Source organism: Manis javanica, chromosome X (genome assembly GCF_040802235.1).
Source record: "Manis javanica isolate MJ-LG chromosome X, MJ_LKY, whole genome shotgun sequence".
Classification (NCBI taxonomy): Eukaryota; Metazoa; Chordata; class Mammalia; order Pholidota; family Manidae; genus Manis; species Manis javanica.
In genome coordinates, this window is record NC_133174.1 from 58,899,279 (window position 1) to 58,919,755 (window position 20,477).

At 40.0% G+C, this 20,477-nt stretch overlaps 1 protein-coding gene across 1 annotated transcript in view; it reads left to right on the plus strand.

The window, feature by feature from the left end:
• ITGB1BP2 (integrin subunit beta 1 binding protein 2) overlaps nt 1-20,177 on the plus strand; it is a 36,323-nt gene extending 16,146 nt beyond the window's left edge. Inside the window, 1 exon segment of the mRNA XM_037002907.2 lies at nt 1,301-20,177. The gene's annotated coding sequence lies outside the window, so the exon portion shown is untranslated.
• The last annotated feature ends 300 nt before the right edge of the window (nt 20,178-20,477 follow it).

Sequence of the window (20,477 nt, forward strand, 5' to 3'; positions counted from 1 at the left end):
AATTTCACATAAATAGAGTATGTACTCTTGTCCCTGACTTCTTTCATTCAGCATTATCTCTGAACTTGATCTATGTTGTTGAATATATCAGTAGTTTATTTTCATTGCTGTGTAGAATTCTACCTTCTTAAAATTAACTTCTGTTTAATGGATATATCCTAATTTGGCTAACTAATATTCTACTGATGGATATTTAAATGGTCTTCCCTCTTTTGTTACTACGAATCCTACTGCAAGGCATGCTTGTTCATGCATCCTTGCCAATATGTGTAAATGTATCAGTACAGCAAAATCCTAGATGTGTAAGTGCTAAGTGAAAGACTATGTGATTATTAGTTTTAATAGATATTGCCAAAATTGCCTTGGCAACTATTGCCAAATAGTTCTTTCTTTGAGAATCTGACAGGTAAAAAATAGAAATCTGTAATTAATATTTTTCTAACTAAAAATATATGACTGTGGTTAAAAAATTCAGTTAATATAAAAGGAAGTAGAATGAAAATTATATATTACCTCACTCCTATTCCCTGGTTCCCTTTCCAGAGGTCACCACTATTGTCACTTTCTTGTGTATCTTCCAGATATATTCTATGCAAATCATGCATAAACAAGTATAAGTGGGTGTGTATGTGTGTACATGTGTTTGGATAGCTCTATGTGGTCTGGTTTGTTGATGAAAATGGAAGTTTCCTTTTTTCACATTTAGTAGTAGGCTATTCACCGTTTTTTTCACTTAAGGTATCTTTGAGATTGTGTTATATCAATACATTACAGCTGCCTTAATCTTTTTTATAGCTATATCATAATTTATTTACCCAGTTTCAGGCATTTATTTCCAATATCCTGTTATTATGGTCTCTTTGCACATACTTATTTGTGTACATGTGCCAGTATATTTGTAGGATAAATTCCTAGAAGTATGGTTGCTGGATCAGAGTATATAGTGACTGATGTGGTTCCCTGTCCAATATCCTTTTATCTTCCCCATTGTTTAGCATTCATAAAGTTTGAAGGGTTGAAACTGATCTCACTTCCAGGTTCTGGGGATGGGGGGCACCACTCATGTAATGCAATTTAGGGTACGCCCAACTGCCATACCTCAGTGCCTGGTTCAGGCAACCCAGGCCATAGCCAATCAATGCATACCATTATCCTGTCAAGGGAATGTTTCAGGAATGGGCCAGTGACCTAATTCAAGTTAATGAAATGGTTAGAGGATGTCTGTTGCAGTATTTAGGGGAAGAAGGTTTTGTTGTTATACTTTGCTATTGAGGGAAGCCTTGTCTCTTCTTTTGGACAGTGTGGTGTGGCTGAAATGAAACCTTCAAATGCTGTAGCCCTTTTGCTACCAAGAAGGGAGTCAAATTTATGATGAAACTCACAATTTGTAAGACTGAACTGACAGATGGAAGGAAATTAGGTGCTTGGTGATACTGCTGCCCATGAAATCAAGCCAATTGTAAAACCTTCTCTTCCTCTAGAATTTACACTTGTATCAGCCAATAAATCCTCTTTATTGTTTAAGCCTATTGGAGTTGGGTTTTCTGTTATTTACCAATAAAAAGGCACATGTATGTAAAAAATTTTTTTGATAAGTTGCCTTCCAAAAGTTACAAAATTTACAATCCAACAACAAAATATGAGTGTTTCTTGACACCCATGCCAAAACAATATATTTTCAAACTTTCTGATATTCCCATTTTTATAGGAAGAGTAATATCTCGTAATTTTTTGGTATCATTAATGTACAGTTACATGAGGAACATTATGTTTACTAGACTCCCCCATCACCAAGTCCCCCCCACAAATCCCACTGCAGTCACTGTCCATCAACATAGTAAGATGCTGTAGAATCACTACTTGTCTTCTCTGTGTTGCACAGTCCTCCCAGTACCCCCACCCACATTATATATGCTAATCATAATGTCCCCTTTCTTACCCCCTCTTATCCCTCCCTTGCCACCCACCCTGCCCAGTCCCTTTCCCTTTGGTACCTGTTAGTACATTCTTGGGTTCTGTGATTCTGCTGCTGTTTTGTTCCTTCAGTTTTTTCTTTGTTCTTATACTCCACATGCGTAAAATCATTTGGTACTTCTCTTTCTCTGCCTGGCTTATTTCACTGAGCATAATACCCTCTAGCTCCATCCATATTGTTGCAAATGGTAGGATTTCTTTTCTTCTTATGGCTGAATAATATTCCATTGTGTATATGTACCAAATCTTCTTTATCCATTCATCTACTGATGGACACTTAGGTTGCTTCCATTTCGTGGCTATTGTAAACAGTGCTGTGATAAACAGGGGTGCATCTGTTTTTTTTAAATTGGGCTGCTGCATTCTTAGGGTAAATTCCTAGAAGTGGAATTCCTGGGTCAAATGTTATTTCTATTTTGAGCATTCTGAGGAACCTCCATACTGCTTTCCACAATGGTTGAACTAATTTACATTCCCACCAGCAGTGTAGGAGGGTTCCCCTTTCTCCACAACCTCGCCAACATTTGTTGTTGTTTGTCTTTTGGATGGTGGCGATCCTTACTGGTGTGAGGTGATATCTCATTGTGGTTTTAATTTGCATTTCTCTGATGATTAGTGATGTGGAGCATCTTTTCATGTCTCTGTTGGCCATCTGAATTTCTTTAGAGAACTGTCTCTTTAACTCCTCTACCCATTTTTTAAATCAGATTATTTGCTTTTGTTTGTTAAGGTGCCTGAGCTCTTTATATACTTTGGATGTCAACCCTTTATCGGATCTGTCATTTATGAATATATTCTCCCTTACTGTGGGATTCGTTTTTGTTCTATTGATAGTGTCCTTTGCTGTACAGAAGCTTTTCAGCTTGATATAGTCCCACTTGTTCATTTTTCCTTTTGCTTCCCTTGCCTGGGGAGATATGTTCATGAGGAAGTCGCTCATGTTTATGTCGTAAGAGATTTTTGCTGTTTTTTTGTAAGAGTTTTATGATTTCATGACTTACATTCAGGTCTTTGATCCATTTCAAATTTACTTTTGTGTATGGGGTTAGACAGTGATCCAGTTTCATTCTCTTATATGTAGCTGTCCAGTTTTACCAGCACCATGTTTTGAAGAGACTGTCATTTTTCCCCATTGTATGTCCATGGCTCCTTTATCATATATTAATTGACCATATGTGTTTGGTTTAATGTTTGTAGTCTCTATTATGTTCCATTGGTCTGTGGCTCTGTTCTTGTACCAGTACCAAATTGTCTTGATTACTGTGGCTTTATAGTAGAGCTTGAAATTGGGGAGCGAGATCTCCCCCCTACTTTATTCTTCTTTCTCAGGATTGCTTTGGCTATTCGGTTTCTTTGGTGGTTCCACATGAATTTTTGAACTATTTGTTCCAGTTCGTTGAAGAATGCTGTTGGTAATTTGATAGGGATTACATCAAATCTGTGTATTGCTTAGGGCAGGAAGGCCATTTTGATGATATCAATTCTTACTAGCCGGGAGCATGGGATGAGTTTCCATTTGTTAGTGTCCTCTTTACTCTCTCTTAAGAGTGTCTTATAGTTTTCAGAGTATAGGTATTTCACTTCCTTGGTTAGGTTTATTCCTAGGTATTTTGTTCTTTTTGATGGTATTGTGAATGGAATTGTTTTACTGATTTCTCTTTCTGTTAGTTCATTGTTAGTGTATAGGAAAGCCACAGATTTCTGTGTGTTAATTTTGTATCCTGCGACTTTGCTGAATTCCAATATTGGGTGCCTACATATTTATAATGGTTATATCATCTTGTTGCACTGACCCTTTCATCGTTATGTAATATCCTTCTTTATCTCTTGTTACTTTCTTTGTTTTGAAGTCTATATTGTCTGATACTAGTACTGCAACATCTACTTTTTTCTCCCTATTGTTTGCATGAAGTATCTTTTCCCATCCTTTGACTTTTAGTCTGTGTGTATCTTTGGGTTTGAGGTGAGTCTCTTTTAAACAGCTTATAGATAGTTTTTGCTTTTTTGTCCTTTCTATTACTGTGTGTCTTTTGATTGGTACATTTAGACCATTTACATTTAGGGTGATTATTGAAAGATATGTACTTATTGCCATTGCAGGCTTTAGATTTGTGGTTACCAAAGGTTCAAGGGTAGCTTCTTTACTATCTAGCCATGTTAACTCTCTTATTAAGCTGTTATAAACACAGTCTGATGATTCTTAATTTCTCTCCCTTCTTATTCCTCCTCCTCCATTCTTTATATGTTAGGTGTTTTATTCTCTTCTCTTTTGTGTTTCCTTTACTGTTTTTGTGAGTAATTGATTTTATTTTTTGACTTTAGTCAGTATTTGGTTGGTCTGCTTTCTTTGGTGTGATTTTATTTTCTCTGGTGACATCTATTTACCCTTAGGAGTGATTCCATCTAGAGCAGTCCCTTTAAAATATCCTGTAGAGGTGGTTTATGGGAGGCAAATTCCCTCAACTTTTAGTTGTCTGGGAATTGTTTAATCCCTCCTTCATATTTAAATGATAATCGTGCTGTATAGTGTATTCTTGGTTCTAGGCTCTTCTGTTTCATTTTATTAAATATATAATGCCATTCTCTTATAGCCTGTACAGTTTCTGTTGAGAAGTCTGATGATAGCCTGATGGGTTTTCCTTTGTAGGTGACCTTTTTTCTTTTTCTGGCTGCCTTTAATACTCTGTCCTTGTCCTTGATCTTTGCCATTTTAATTATGTGTCTTGGTGTTATCCTATTTGGGTCTCTTCTGTTGGGAGTTCTGTGTGTTTCCATTGTCTGAGCGACTATTTCCTCCCCCAGTTTGTGGATATTTTCAGCAATTATTTCTTCAAAGACACTTTCTATCCCTTTCTCTCTCTCTCCTTCTTCTGGTACCCCTATAATGCAGATATTGTTCTGTTTGGTTTGGTCCCATAGTTCTCTTAATATTCTCTCATTCCTGGAGATCCTTTTATCTCTCTCTGCCTCTGCTTCTCTGTATTCCTGTTCTCTGATTTCTCTTCCATTAACGGCCTCTTTCCCCTTATCCAGTCTGCTCTTAAGTCATTCCAGAGATTGTTTTATGTCTGTATTCTCCCTCCTAACTTGATCCTTTATAGCTCTTGCATATTTTTCAGAAGGTCCATCAGCATGGTTATGACCTGTATTTTGCATCTTTTTCAGGAAGATTGGTTAAATCTATCTCCCCAGACTCCCACTCGGGGATTGTCTGGGTAATTCTGGACTGCATCTAATTCTTCTGCATTTTCATGACGATTGAGGTAGTCATAGGCAGTTGGCACATGTGTGCCCTGGGGGAACAATGTCCCTTCCTGTGCCTGGCACTTCTCCACTCCCTGTACTGGTTATGTGCACACAGGGAGCAGCTTCCAGTTTTATTTCCTGAGCCACCATGGGCGGGGCAGCTGTTGGAGGAGCCCCGATCCCTGCGGGTAGTGGCAGGCATGCTGGGTATTCTGTCTTACAAGAATGGTGACCTTCGCACCCTGTCCTGGCTTCCTCTGTGTGCCAGGCTGCCACACGCTGGCGGAGCCTCTGAGTCTGGCCTGGGTGGCTGTGGAGGAGGCTCTGGGGTGTTGCTGTGGGTGTGGCTATTCCCAGGCCACTCCCCTGCTCTGGCGGGTTTCACCGGAGGGGGAATGGATGGGATGCTGTTTGTTGCTGTGAGGAGCTTCAGAGCTGCACTGTTGCCCAGGGGATTAGGGCGCTTGGAGTTCCCCAGGATTCCCAGCTGTTGGGCTGAGTGTGCTGGGATGCTTCCATACAGCTGTGAGACTCCTGTCCCTTTAAGACTTTCAAAAAGCACTCACTTTTCTTTTGTCCCCAGGGCTCCGGCTGTGTGGACCCGCTCACAGGTTTTACTGTTCCTTTTCCCTAATATCGAGCACACCATGCACTGTGTCTTCACTCTCGGTGCGGATGACTAGGGCTGGGTATTTAGCAGTCTTGGGCTTCCACTCCCTCCCTCCTCCATCTCCTATCCTCCTGCCAGGGAGCTGGGGTTGCGGGGGTGCTTGGGTCACGCTGGGCTGTGGCTTGTATCTCATCCCCTTCGTGAGGTGCTGAGTTCTTGCAGATATAGATGTAGCCTGACTGTTGTACTGTATCTTCTGTTCTCTCTTTTAGGATTAGTTGTATTTGTTGTATTTTCAAAAATATATATGGTTTTGGGAGGAGATTTCTGCTGCCCTACTGACCCTGCCATCTTGGCTCCTCCATTTCATTGTGTTTTTAAGAGCACACAGTCTTTTTATCATGAGTAAGGTTAAGCTTCTTCTGAATGTTCTTAAAAGTCATGTGTATTTTTTTTCTGTGCATGTGTGTACTGCTTGTTTCCTTTGCCTAGTTTTCTATTTCTTTTCTCTTGATGCTTTGTAAAAGCTTTATGTATACTAAACAGAATCAAGCCTTTGTCATATGAGCAGAAATATGTTTTCTAAGCTTCTGCTTTGGCTTTTGACTCTATTTTTAGTTTTGTATTTTTTATAGCAAAATATATATAACATACCATTTTTAAGCATACAGTTAAGCATCATTAAGTACATTTACAATGTTGTATAACCCATCACCACTGTTTATTTCCAGAAGATTTTCATCATCCCAAAGAAAAACTGTACCCATGAAACAATAATTCGTTTGGCAAGGGTGCAGGAAAACACTCATTGTCCCTTCTCAAGTCCCTGGTAACCTCTATGCTACTTTCTGTCTCTATGATTTTGCATATTCTAGATATTTATCTGAGTGGAATTGTACAATATGTGAACTTTTGGGTCTGGCTTATTTCGCTTAGCATGTTTTCAAGGTTCTTTTTTATCATAGCATGTATCAGAATTTTATTCCTTTTTATGGCTGAATAATATTTCATTGCATATATATATACCATGTTTTATTTATCCATCTGTTGATGGGCAGTTGGGTCATTTCTATCTTCTGGCTATTTGTGAACATTCTACTCTGGACATTGTTGTACAAGTATCTGTTTGAGTCCCTGCTTTCCATTTCTTTGGGTGTATACCTAGTAGTGAACTCGTTGGATCATATGTTATTTCTATGTTTAAATTTCTGAGAAAGCACCAAACTGTTTTCCACAATAGCTGCAACCATTTTGTATTTCCATGAACAATGCACAAGGTTTCTGATTTCTTTTTTTTAATGTTTTTTTCAATATTTTTAAACTAAAAAAAAAAAACAGTTCATGTACTTCTTCCCACTCCCAAACCCCCTTTTAGTAACTACCAGTCTGTTCTCAGTATGTCTGAGCTTGGTTCTATTTTTTAGATTCCACATAGAAGAGATAAGATAGTATTTTTCTTTCTCCCTCTCTGACTTTCTTTGTCTCTCTGATTTTAGCATAATGCCTTTATGGTCCATCCAAGATTTTATTTTTTAATGGCTAAATAGTATTCCATCATGTATATATAGTACAATTTCTTTATTTATCCAATGATGGACACTTAGGTTGTTTCCATACTTTGACTATTGTAAATAATGTTCTAATGAACATGGAAGTGTGGCTATCTTTTTGAATTAGTGTTTTAATTTTCTTCAGATAAATACCCAGTAGTGGAATTACTGGATCATATGATAGTTCTGTTTTTAATTTTCTGAGGAACCTCCATACTGTTTTCCATTGTGGCTGTACCATTTTACATTCCCACCAACAGCACACAAAGGTTCCCTTTACTCCATCTCATCACCAACACTTATTTCTTGTCTTTTTGATAATAGCCATTCTAACAGGTAAGATGGCATGTCATTGTGGTTTTGATTTGCATTTCCCTGATGATTAACGATGTAGAGCATCTTTTCATGTACTTGAATGTCTTCTTTGGAAAAATGTCTGTTCCTATCTTCTGCCCACTTTTTAATCAGGTTGGTCTTCTGCCATTGAGTTGTATGCATTCTTTATATATTTTGTATATTAGCTCCTTATCAGATATATGATTTGCAATTATTTTCTCCCATTCAGTAGGTTGCCTTTTCATTATAGTGATGGTTTCCTTTGCTGTGCAGAAATATTTTTTTAATTTTTTTTTTTTAGTTTGTTGTCTCACTATTTTAGCTTTTGTTGCTTTTGTTTTTCGCATCTGATTAAAAATATCACAACCAAGACCTAAGTCAAGGACCTTACTGCTATGGTTTTTCCTAGGATTTTTATGGTTTCAAGTCTAATGTTCAAGTTTTTAATCCATTTTGAGTTCATTTTTATGTACAGTTTAAGATGGTAGTCCACTTTCATTCTTTTGCACATGGCTGTCCAATTTTCAAAACACCATTTATCAAAGAGACTGTCCTTTCCCTATTGTATATTCTTGGATCCTTTGTCATAAGTTAATTTACTTGGGTTCCAATTTATTCAGACCCTCACCAATACTTGTTATTTTCCATTTTTTGAAAATCATAGCTATCCAACAAAGATCAAGGATAAGGATAAGGTATTGAAAGCAGCCAGAAAGAGAAAAAAGATTACTTATAAAGGAAATCCCACCAGGCTATCAGTAGACTTCTCAGAAGAAAATCTACAGGCCAGAAGGGAGTGGCATGACATATTTAATATACTGAAACAGAAGAACCTCCAACCAAGAATACTCTACCGAGCAAGATTATCATTTAAATTTGAAGCAGGTATGAAAAAATTTCCAAATAAACAAAAGTTGAAGGAATTCACCACCACTAAGCCAGCCATAGAAGATATGTTAGAGCTGCTGTAGATGGAAATGTCCCTAAGGCTAAATAGCTTTCACCAGTGAAAATAAACCCAAAGTAAAGGTATTAGACCAAGAAATTTACCAAGCAAATACAAAATTAAAACAAAACCAAAATCAACCATACGCAAAATCAGTCAAGGGATACACAAAAAGTACAGATTATAACATTCAATACAAAAAGTATAGTGGAGGAAGAAGAAAAAAGTATCTTTAGATTGTATTTGAAACAGAGTACTCAGCATTTGAAGATAGAGTGTTGTATAGTAAGGAAGCTACTGATAACCACAAAACTAAAGCCTACTATAGATACACACAAAAAAATTTTTTTTAAGAAATCTATTCACAACACTAAAGAAAACAATCGAGTATAAAAGAAGAAGAAAGGGACAGAGAGAAGCTATAAAACATATCCAGAAAACAATAAAGTGGCAATAAGTACATATCTATCAATAATCACCTTAAATGTAAATAGACTGTACTCATCAAAAGACGGAGTGGCAGAATGGATAAAAAAACAAGATCCATCTATATGCCTCCTACAAGAGACTCAGTTCAGATCCAAAGACATACACAGACTAAAAGTGAAGGGATGGAAAAAGATGCAAACGATAGGGAGAAAAAAGCAAGAGTAGCAATACTTGTACCAGACAAAATAGATTTCAAAACAAAGTAACAACACAAAGAAGGACATAATGTAATGATAAACGGGTCAGTCCAACAAGAGAATATAACCATTATAAATATGCACCCAACATAGGAGCACCAAAGTATGTAAAACAAATGCTAACAGAATTAAAGGGGAAAATAGGCTGCAACACATTCATCTTAGGAGGTTTTAATACACCACTCACATCAATAGATCAACCAGACAGAAAATAAGTAAGGAAACAAAGGCCCTGGGCAATATATTAGATCAAATGGACTTAACAGATATCTACAGAACATTCCAGCCAAAAGCAGGAAGGATAGATAGTCGCAAGTTTACATGGAATGTTTTCCAGTATAGATCAGGTACTAGGCCATAAAAAGAGCCTCAATAAATTTAAAAAGATTGAAATTGTATCAAACAGCTTCTCAGACAACAATGGTATGAAACTAGAAATGTTACACAAAGAAAGCAAAACTGCCTACAAACACATGGAGGCTAAACAACTTACTTCTAAATAATTAGTGGGTCAATGACCAAATTAAAACAGAGATCAAGCAACACATAGAGATAAATGAAAACAACTCAACAGCCCAAAACCTGTGGGATGCAGCAAAGGCAGTTCTAAGAGGAAAGTACATAACACAGGCTTGCCTCAAGCATCTTGCCAATGGGTTTCAGCCCTGGGCAAGTACACTATGGATTCAGTGAGACCGAAGAATAACAGTGGAACGTTCTTGGGGTGAAAGCATTTATTACCAGGCTTGTTCTCCCGGTGATAGGTCAAGCACTAGAATTACATCTGCATCCAACAATCTGCAGGTATGTAGTCCTCCTTTGTCTCTGCCTCCACCCAGAGCACTGGGAAGAGCTCTTTTTATAGTGACTCAGTCAATAATAGCTTATTGCCTACCGGTGTGGAAGCAGAATCCTAGCAGCAGGCCAGTTACATCATCAAGTGGTTTAGGTTCAGGTGAAGATCCTGGCCATAGGAATCTTCACTTTCTGCACAACTACATAACAAAAAGACAGATAAAAACCACATGATCATCTCAATAGGTGCTGAAAAAGCACCTGACAAAAGTCAATATCCATTCATGATAAAAACTCTCAACAAAATGGGTACAGAGGATACATACCTCAACATAATAAAGGCCATATACACAAACCTACAGCCAACATCATACTTAATAGTGAAAAAATGAAAGCTTTTACTCTAAGATCAGGAACAACACAAGGATGCTGACTCTCACCACTTTTATTAAACATAGTACTGGAGGTCCTACTATGGCAGTCAGACAACACAAAGAAAACATGGATGGTTCCAGGGGGTATTACACTCAGTGAAATAGGCCAGGCAGAGAAAGACAAATACCATATAATTTCACTTATTTGTGGAACATAAGAACAAAGCAAAACAAAGAACAAAAAAGAACAGTAAACCCTTAGTGAGAAGTGACTACTGGTTACAAGTGGGGAGGGGTTGGGACTGGCACAGGCAGGGAGGGGGATAAAAGGGCACAATAATTCATAATCACAATACAAGTTGATCTCAGCGACTGTTGAAACACTATGATGATGTGGGGAAATTGGGGTTCCTATGGCCAGGATCCTCACTAAACATAAACTATGTGATGATGTAACTGGCCTGTTGCTAGGCTACCACTTCCACACCTTTAGGCAATAACCTATTATTGTGCTATATAGAGAGCTCGGTCCAGTACTCTGGGCAGAGGCAGAGACGCTAGTGCTCGACCTACCGTCAGGAGAACAAGCTGGGTAATAAACCCATTCACCCCAAAGAGCGGTTTGCTGTCAATTTCTTTGGTCACATCGAATCCATAGTGAACTTGCCTGGGGCTGAAACCGATTGACAAGAGAATTGGTGAAAGTTGGCAGGGTTCATTGTTGACCAAGGAAAAAAGGCTGACTTTTTGGGAAGGGTAGTGGGCTGCCCCTGTGAGTGGGGAGACTGGATTGTCTCCCACTGGGTATGTGGTCTTAGGTGGCTTGCCTCCTAGAGGACTGCGCCCACACCCCAGGACTGGAGGCAAGTGTAGGTGACACCTGAGGCAGTAGGGGTGCTCTTGATAGATAGAGCAGATCCTTTGAGAAGCAGAGTGCCCGGAGGGCAGTGGGGACTGTGAGTTGGCTTCTCACAGTATTAAAAAAGTCTACAGAAGAGGATATACTTCTGAAAAAGACCCAAGAAATGACGGCCCGAGAACGCGAGCTGCAAACTTCTGTGGATTCCCTGAAGAAGGAAATTGCATTGATGCGAGACGAAGCAGCACAAGAACACCGGCAGCAAGGAGCCATTTGAGAGGTAAACAATTCCTTAAAGAATGAGAAGACAGCACTGCCAGGTGCTCTGAAGGAGGAAAAGGCCAACAAGGAAAAAGACAAAGTCCTGAGGAAATCACAGGCGGAGGTGGCAAGAGAACGCCAGCCACGAAGCATGGAGGTGAAGGTAAGAGAGCTTCTGAAGACTGAGCTGGCATTGCTGTGAGGCACCGTAGAAAAGGAAAAAGTTGTAGCAGAAGAGGTACACAGGGGAGTGGAGAGAAAGATGCCATCAGCCCCAGAAATGGAGGAGGTGGAGAAAGATGAAGGGGTGGTGCCGGAGGCACTGGCTCCTCCTCTATTGAAAGCACTCCCAGTGGTTGTAAAGAAAATAAAGACCCAGCAGCTGAAAGTTCCCCAAGGAGAGGAGCAGCCCCCTCCCAAGGTCGTGGAGCACTCTACGGTCCACCCATATACTTAGGCTGAGCTGGTGGATTTGGGCTCCTGGTTTAGGCAGAAGCCCTCGGAGTCAATATCAGCTTGGCTCCTGCGTCTGTGGGACTCAGAGGTAGATGGAATTGTTCTGTCAGGATCAGAGATGGGAAAGCTGGCTTCCCTGACAGTGCAACCTGCATTGAGGCAGTGATTACAAAATGCGCATCAGACCCCAGGGAGTCACTCCCTCCTCGACTGGCTTATGGCTGCACTTCATGCTGCATGTGGCCCTATCCAGGTGATCTACCATCCTCTCCTGTTAGATGGCAGATGTATGCTGAGCTCCAACAGGTGTTATGAGAGCTAGACATAAGAAATGCCATCCACAGTCCAGAGAATTATGGCCCAGATGAAAATATTTTCACTCCTGGGATGAGAAATATTGTGCTTCAAATGGCTCCCACACCCCTTTTTGGGTCTCTAGTGGCCATTCTTTCCCTTCACTTAGGGCATTCCATAAGTGAGGTGACATTCACAGTAGCAGACTTAGGAGAGGTAGAAGCAATGAGAATCCAGAAAGAAATAAGACCTGTTACTCACAAGAAGAATTTATAGGGCCCTATGAAGGTTATGAGGACCCAGATGTGGGTTGGTTTAATACAGGCAGGAGCAGATGGAAGGAAATTAGTTGGGAAGTCATATAGGATCTTACTAGAGCTGTGGCAACAGCTGAAACCAGAGCAGCAGTTCCAGCCATTAAGACCAAAGAGGCAGAGGTCAGAGACAGAGCCACGAGTCTGGCCTGTGTGTTTGCAAGACTTCCTGCTGGAGAGCGAGCCAACCTCACTTGAGCCCACACAGGAAGGTGATTGGGGAACACGGTTTGACTGAGGGAAAGGTCAAGGTATCTGCCCTGAGGGACCAGGGGTGACCGGAGGCCACATGTTGAAATACCTATCCATTGGTCCCCAGTGAATGTACAACGTGTCCTGGCTCTGGTGGACAAAGGGGCTGAATGTTCACTGATTCATGGTAATACTGAGAGGTTCCCTGGGACTCCCACTATCATAGATGGAAGCGGGGGGAAGGCTATCAGAGTAAAAAAAAAGCCCAAATCCATTTGGGAATAGGGCATCTACCCCCAAAAGACTATACTGTGTATATATCTCATCCCTGAGTATATTTTGGGGATTGATATCCAGCAGGATCTATGGTTGCAGACCACTGCAGGTGAGTTCAGACTGAGTATGTGTGGTGAAGGCAGTTCTGAGGGGACATGCTAGGCACCCGCCCATAGCTTTGCCTGTGCCTCAGTGGGTGACTGATACCAAACAATATAAACTGCCTGGAGGGCATAAAGAGATTGCAGAAACTCTCCAGGAGCTGGAAAAGATGGATATTATAAAGCCCACCTATAGTCCTTTCAATTTCCCAGTGTGGCCTGTAAAAAAGTCAGATGGCTCCTGGCATATGACTGTGGATTAGAGAGAGCTGAACAAAGTCATATGCCCTATGCATGCTGCTGTCCCCTCTATTGCAGGCTTGATGGATACCTTCAGCCATGAACTAGGGACATACCATTATGTGGTAAATCTTGCTAATGCCTTCTTTTCCATTGACATTGAGCAGGAAAGTCAGGAACAGTTTGCCTTCACTTGGGAAGGACAGCAGTGGATTTTCACCATCCTCCCACAGGGATACCTCCACAGTCCCACCATCTGTCATGGACTTGTAATCCAGGACGTGGCTACATGGGAGAAACTGCCAACGGTGCAGCTGTACCATTATATTGATGATGTCATGCTCATGTCCGATTCTCTTTCAGATCTAGAAGGTGCAGCACCTAGACTGCTGCAACATTTACAGGAGAAAGGATGGGCTGTGAAGAGTACCAACGTTCAGGGACCTGGTTTGTCTGTCAAATTCTTGAGGGTCGTCTGGTTGGGTAAGACCAAAGTTATACCAGAAGCAGTTATAGGTAACGTCCAGGCCTTTCCTATCCCAGAACAGTAGCATTGCTACAGGAGTTTCTGGGTCTTCTAGGCTGTTGGAGAGTGTTTATACCGCACTTGACACAATTTCTGAAGCCCTTATACCAGTTGGTACAAAAGGGCGTCAGGTGGGATTGGGATGAGACATGTGCATCTACCTTTATAACAGCTAAACAGGTAGTCAAGGCCGTGCAGGCCTTGAGTGTGATAGACCCATCAAGGCCCTGTGAGCTGGATGTTCATGTGACTGAAGACGGTTATGGCTGGGGTCTCTGGCAGTGACTTGAGCGAACTCGTCAACTTATTGGATTCTGGTCACAACTCTGGAAAGGGGCAGAGGTATGATACACTTTGATAGAAAAACAACTGGCTGCCATGTATCACGCCTTGCTGGCTACAGAACGCATCACTGGAATGACCCCAATAAAGGTAATAACGACCTATCCCATCTTGGGGTTTGTACGAAACTGGACCCAAAAGCCAAGGAGTGATGTGGCACAAACACCCACACTAGCCAAGTGGGGTACTTACCTACAGCAGCATAGTGCCCTCTCTAGTAGCCCCTTGAGTGAAGAACTCCCATGCTTATTGGGGCTGGTGACATATACTAGTGAAAAGCAGGAAGAACTTGCTCTTGAACCAGTAGTAGCAGAGAGTCCCTATCGGGAGGAAAGAGCCCCTATACCTGAAGATACGTGGTACACAGATACGTCCAGCCATTGGCATCCCCCAAAATGGAGGGATATACCTATCCATCCTAAGACAGACAATATGGATGGAAGATGGTGAGGGGAAGAGCAGCCAATGGGCAGAGTTGTGGGCTGTGTGGCTTATGATTATCCAGGAGCCCTCCCCTATAATTGTCTGCACTGACACCTGGGCTGTCTATCAGGTCTTCACCCTGTGGCTACCAACCTGGTATGCCAACTGGTTGGTTGGTCACCGATCCCTTTGGGGGTAAGAATTGTTACAGGACTTTTGAGCCTCTGGTCAGACTAAAAGAATTACAGTATACCATGTGACAGGTCATTTGCCCCTGGCATCCCCAGGAAATGATGAAGCAGATAAATTGGCCCTGATATGTTGGTTAGAAGGAAAGCCTGCCTCTGATGTAGCCCAATGTTTATATCAGATTTTGTTGCATGTGGGGCAAAAGACAGTATGGGCTGTAGCCGGTCAGTGGAGCTTGCCTTTGACCTTTGAAGAAGTTGGTAGAGCCCAGCAGGAGTGTGTCATGTGCTCCAAAAGGGTCTTACACCGAGTTCCACAGCAACATGGGACAATAGCTAAGGGGCCTATACCCCTCATCAGGTGCAGATTATATTGTGCCTCTACTTGTGTCAGAAGGATATCGGTGTGCTATGATTTATGTGGACACAGCTACTGGACTCCTGGATACTTTTCCTACCCATTGTGCAGACCAGCAGATGACCAAAAGAGGCCTGGAGCGTCTCTTTGCTGCCAATGGCCAACCACAGATAATTGAGCATGATCAGGGCTCCCGTTTTACTCTACATACACTGCAAGAATGGATGTGACAGCTGGGAATCAAATGGAACTTTCATGTGCCATACAATCCTACCGCAGCAGGCATGATAGAGAGGCACAATGGCTTGTTAAAATCTGGACTGAAGTCAGATACCAATAGGCTGCAGGAATGGTCAGTCCGGTTATGGACCATGCTACGGCATTTTCCACCAGAATAACATCTTGCTGCCAACATCAACTGCACTGAACCCCGGAGACTCCATTGAGTGGATGTGGCCTTGGACATTTTGACACATGGACCAATGATGGCTGGCTCTCCTTGCACCCTGGGGACAAGGCCTGGAAGCTGGCCTCCTGTGTATTCCTGGAATAACCACGGAGTGTGGCTGCCAAAGGTCACAGTACTATATCTTGAACGGCCAGAAAGTAGGAGCATCTTACCAGGGAGTTTTGTTTTATCATGGCCAGTGCATGCACCTCTAGTAGCACTATATATAGACCCTTCAGTAACCCCCCTGGGGAATGGAGTAAAAGTATGGTATACTAGACCTGGAAGGGACCCCCTTCCTGCTACAGTCCTATCACAGGACCACTCTCTTGCATGCATCTTACCTGATGGACATGATTTGCCTATGCTGGTAGCATTAAAACATGTGTCTTATAGCCCCTAAAGTCTTTGTGGATTAGGAACGTTCTCTGGCTTGAGGATTATTATTTTTTGTTATTAGGAACCTGGCTTGAGGATTAGTATAATTTCTGTTACGTGTATCAGAATCTTGTTCTATCTTAACTTTTGTTATTATCTCTAAGTTGTTATCCTCTGTTGCTATTGTGAAATCTGGTTACAGTGCTCCAGTTTTCTTGCCCAGGAATCATTGTGGAAGACTGACAGATTGTAGATTGTAACGCGAGAATCCTGGAGGGGTGGAGTGTGGGGAAGTTGGGGTTCCTATGGCCAGGATCCTCACTGAACTTAAACCACTTGATGATGTAACTGGCCTGTTGCTAGGCTACCACTTCCACACCTTTAGGCAATAAGCTACTATTGTGGTATAAAGAGAGCTCAGCCCAGTGCCCTGGTGGGAGGCAGAGATGCTAATGCTCAACCTATCACTGGGAGAACAAGCCGGGTAATAAACCCTTTCACCCCAAAGAACATTTTGCCATCAATTTCTTTGGTCACTTTGAATCCATAGTGAACTTGCCTGGGGCTGAAACCAATTGTCACGACAGATGTTCATTTGAAAAGAACATGAGATTGTATGTTAATGTCACTTTAGTAAAAAAAAGAAATTCCTATAATCTTATATAATTTATAGCTGTTAAGTATTGTGAATGGAATTTCTTTTTTAAAATTTTCATATCAGTAATGTACAATTACTTGACCAATATTATGGTTACTAGGCTCGCCCTATTATCAAGTCCCCCCAACATACCCCAATACAGTCACTGTCCATCAGCGTAGTAAGATGCTATAGAATCATTACTTGTCTTCTCTTTATATACTGCCTTCCCAACGTCCCCCAACCCCCTACATTATGTGTGCTAATCATAATGCCCCATTTTCCCCCTTAACCCTCCCTTCCCACCCATCCTCCCCAGTCCCTTTCCATTTGGTAACTGTTAGTACATTCTTGGGTTCTGTGAGTCTGCTGCTGTTTGGTTCCTTCAGTTTTTGCTTTGTTCTTATACTCCACAGATGAGTGAAATCATTTGGTACTTGTCTTTCTCCACCTGGCTTATTTCACTGAGCGTAATACCCTCTAGCTCCATCCATGTTGTTGGAAATGGTAGGATTTGTTTTCTTCTTATGGTTGAATAGTATTCCATTCTGTATACGTACCACATCTTCTTTATCCATTCATCTACTGATGGACACTTAGGTTGCTTCCATTTATTGGCTATTGTAAATAGTGCTGTGATAAACATAGGGTGCATATGTCTTTTTGAAACTAGGATCCTGCATTCTTTGGGTAAATTCCTAGGAGTGGAATTCCTGGGACAAATGGTACTTCTATTTTTAGTTTTTTGAGGAAACTCCATACTGCTTTCCACAATGGTTGAACTAGTTTACATTCCCACCAGCAGTGTAGGAGGGTTCCCTTTCTCCACATCCTAGCCAGCATTTGTTGTTCCTAGTCTTTTCTGTGTTGGCCATCCTAACTGGTGTGAGGTGATATGTCATTGTGGTTTTAATTGTCATTTCCCTGATGATTAGTGATGTGGAAAATCTTTCCATGTGTCTGTTGGCCATCTGAATTTCTTCTTTGGAGAAGTGTCTGTTCAGATCCTGTGCCCATTTTTTATTGGATTATTTGCTTTTTGTTTGTTGAGGTGTGTGAACTCTTTATATATTTTGGATGTCAACCCTTTATGGGATCTCTTATTTATGAATATATTCTCCCATACTGTAGGATGTCTTTTTGTTCTACTGATAGTATCCTTTGCTGTACAGAAGCTTTTTAGTTTGATATAGTCCCACTTGTTCATTTTTGCTTTTGTTTCCCTTTTCCAGGGAGATATGTTCATGAAGAAGTTGCTCATGTTTATGTCCAAGAGATTTTTTGCCTGTTTTTTCTAAGAGTTTTATGGTTTCATGACTTACATTCAGGTTTTTAATCCATTTTCAATTTACTTTTGTGTACAGGGTTAGACAATGATGCAGTTTCATTCTCTTACATGTAGCTGTCCAGTTTTGCCAACACCAGCTGTTGAAGAGGCTGTCATTTCCCCATTGTATATCCATGGCTCCTTTATAATATATTAATTGACCATATATGCTTGGGTTTATATCTGTACTCTCTAGTCTGTTCCACTGGTCTTTGGGTCTGTTCTTGTGCCAGTACCAAATTGTCTTGATTACTGTGGCTTTGTAGTAGAGCTTGAAGTCAGGGAGCGTAATTCCCCCTGCTTTATTCTTCCTTCTCAGGATTGCTTTGGCTATTCAGGGTCTTTTTTGGTTCCATATGAATTTTAGAACTATTTTCTCTAGTTCATTGAAGAATGCTACAGGTAGTTTGATAGGGATTGCTGTGAATGTGTAGATTGCTTTAGGCTGGAATTTCTTTTTATAACACTTTCTATATAGATATTGCTTATATTTAGGAAAATTATTCATTTTGGTATTATATTTTATAAGTAGCCATCTTGCATGTAAACACTTTTTTACTTAATAACTTGTAAGTTGATTCTCTTGGATTTCCATATCAATTAGAAATAATGCCATTTTTCTCTTTACCTTGCCAACATTTATACCCCTTACTCTGATCTCATTTCATTGCATTGGGTAACACTTCCAGCATAAAGCTAAGTGGTAGCTAAGTTACCTATGAAGGTCTGTGGTTAGGTTTCAGGTAATAACAGTGAGACTGGAGAGAAACTAGAGACACTACAAAGGAAGAAACAATAAAATGTGTTAACTGCGTGAACAAGGGGGAGGAAAGAAAATTCCTGTTTCACAAAAACTAGGATGGTAGGCTTAGGAACATTGATAATGAAGTTGCATTATCAGAAGTGAAGAAATGAAGTTATTTGGGGGAAAATGATAAGTTAATTGTAGATATTTTTCAGTTTGATTTTTTGATGGGGCTTTCTTGCAGAAGTGTCCTGTAGGGAGTTAGAAATAGAGAACTGGACTTTGACTGAGAGGCCTGGGCAAGAGATGAATATTTTGAAGTCATCAGCAAAGATGATAGTTGAAATAATAATGTGGATTAGTTAACAGAAAGGAGGGAAGTTAGAGAAAAAGAAGAGTTCAACATTAGATCTCAAGGATGCATCTATCAGTAAGTAAAGCAGCGAGAAAAAAATAGAAAAAAGTATTTAGAACAAAAAAACACCTAGTATAACATTAAAAGTTATAAGGAATAGCCAACAATATCAACTAGAAAAAAACATCTTAAGGAAAACAAGGAGTAGGAGCAGGAGAGCTTCCAAAATTGTCAATAAAAATATCTATAGGTCGGCAACCACAAAGTAAAATATTTTTAAGATACTAAGGGAAAACTTGACACAAACTAGATATTAGATGATATTGAGAAATTATACATTTTATTGAGTGTAATGATGGTATTATGGTTGTTTTTTTACATTTTTACCTTTTAAAGATATGAGCCAAATTATTTAAAGTGAAATGATATGATGCTTAGGGTATGCTTTAAAATACTTCACCAAAATCTTAATAGTAATAATCTTAATAATAATAATAACAGTAATAATAGAGAAAGATAGATAAAATAGTAATAAAAAGGTGTTAATTATTATTGAACTGGGTGATGGATGCATGAGGGTTCATTATACTAGTCTCTCTCCTTTGTCTGTTTTAATATATCCACAGTACATTGTTTTGAAATACATAGCTTAGAATGACCTCCAAAAGCAAGATTTAGAGCATGTGGATGGTCTGCTATCATTTGGGTAAGAAAAAAAAAGACTATCAATATTTCTATATGCATAGATTATCTCTGATAAGATACACAAGAAACTGATTCCTTTAGTTGTTTCCTAGATGGACAACCTGTACAGCTTGGAGATAACAGTGAGAAGGAGATTTTAAAATTACATGTCCTCTTAAAACTTTTTGAAATTTTTTAACCATGTAAATAGTCAAAATGTAAGTAATATTAGAAGTAAATAACTTCTGATAAAGTGGCTATGACTTTTGTGCAATTGTTATGAAAGGATTCCTGAAATAAAGAGGCATAATGTAGTCACAGATTATAATATGTCTAGAACCAAAACCATGAATAATTTTATAAAAACATTAGAGGTGGGAAAGATATATGAGGAGAGTATTGCAGACAATGAATAATTATTGCTATGTACAGAAAAAGTAAATTTAATTTTTTTCAAAATAGTTATTACCCATTGACTAGAAATAGGATGTAGAACTAGAGAGGAGAAAGGGCACAAAACAACTTGATCAGTCAAATAAAAGTTAACAGGTGAATA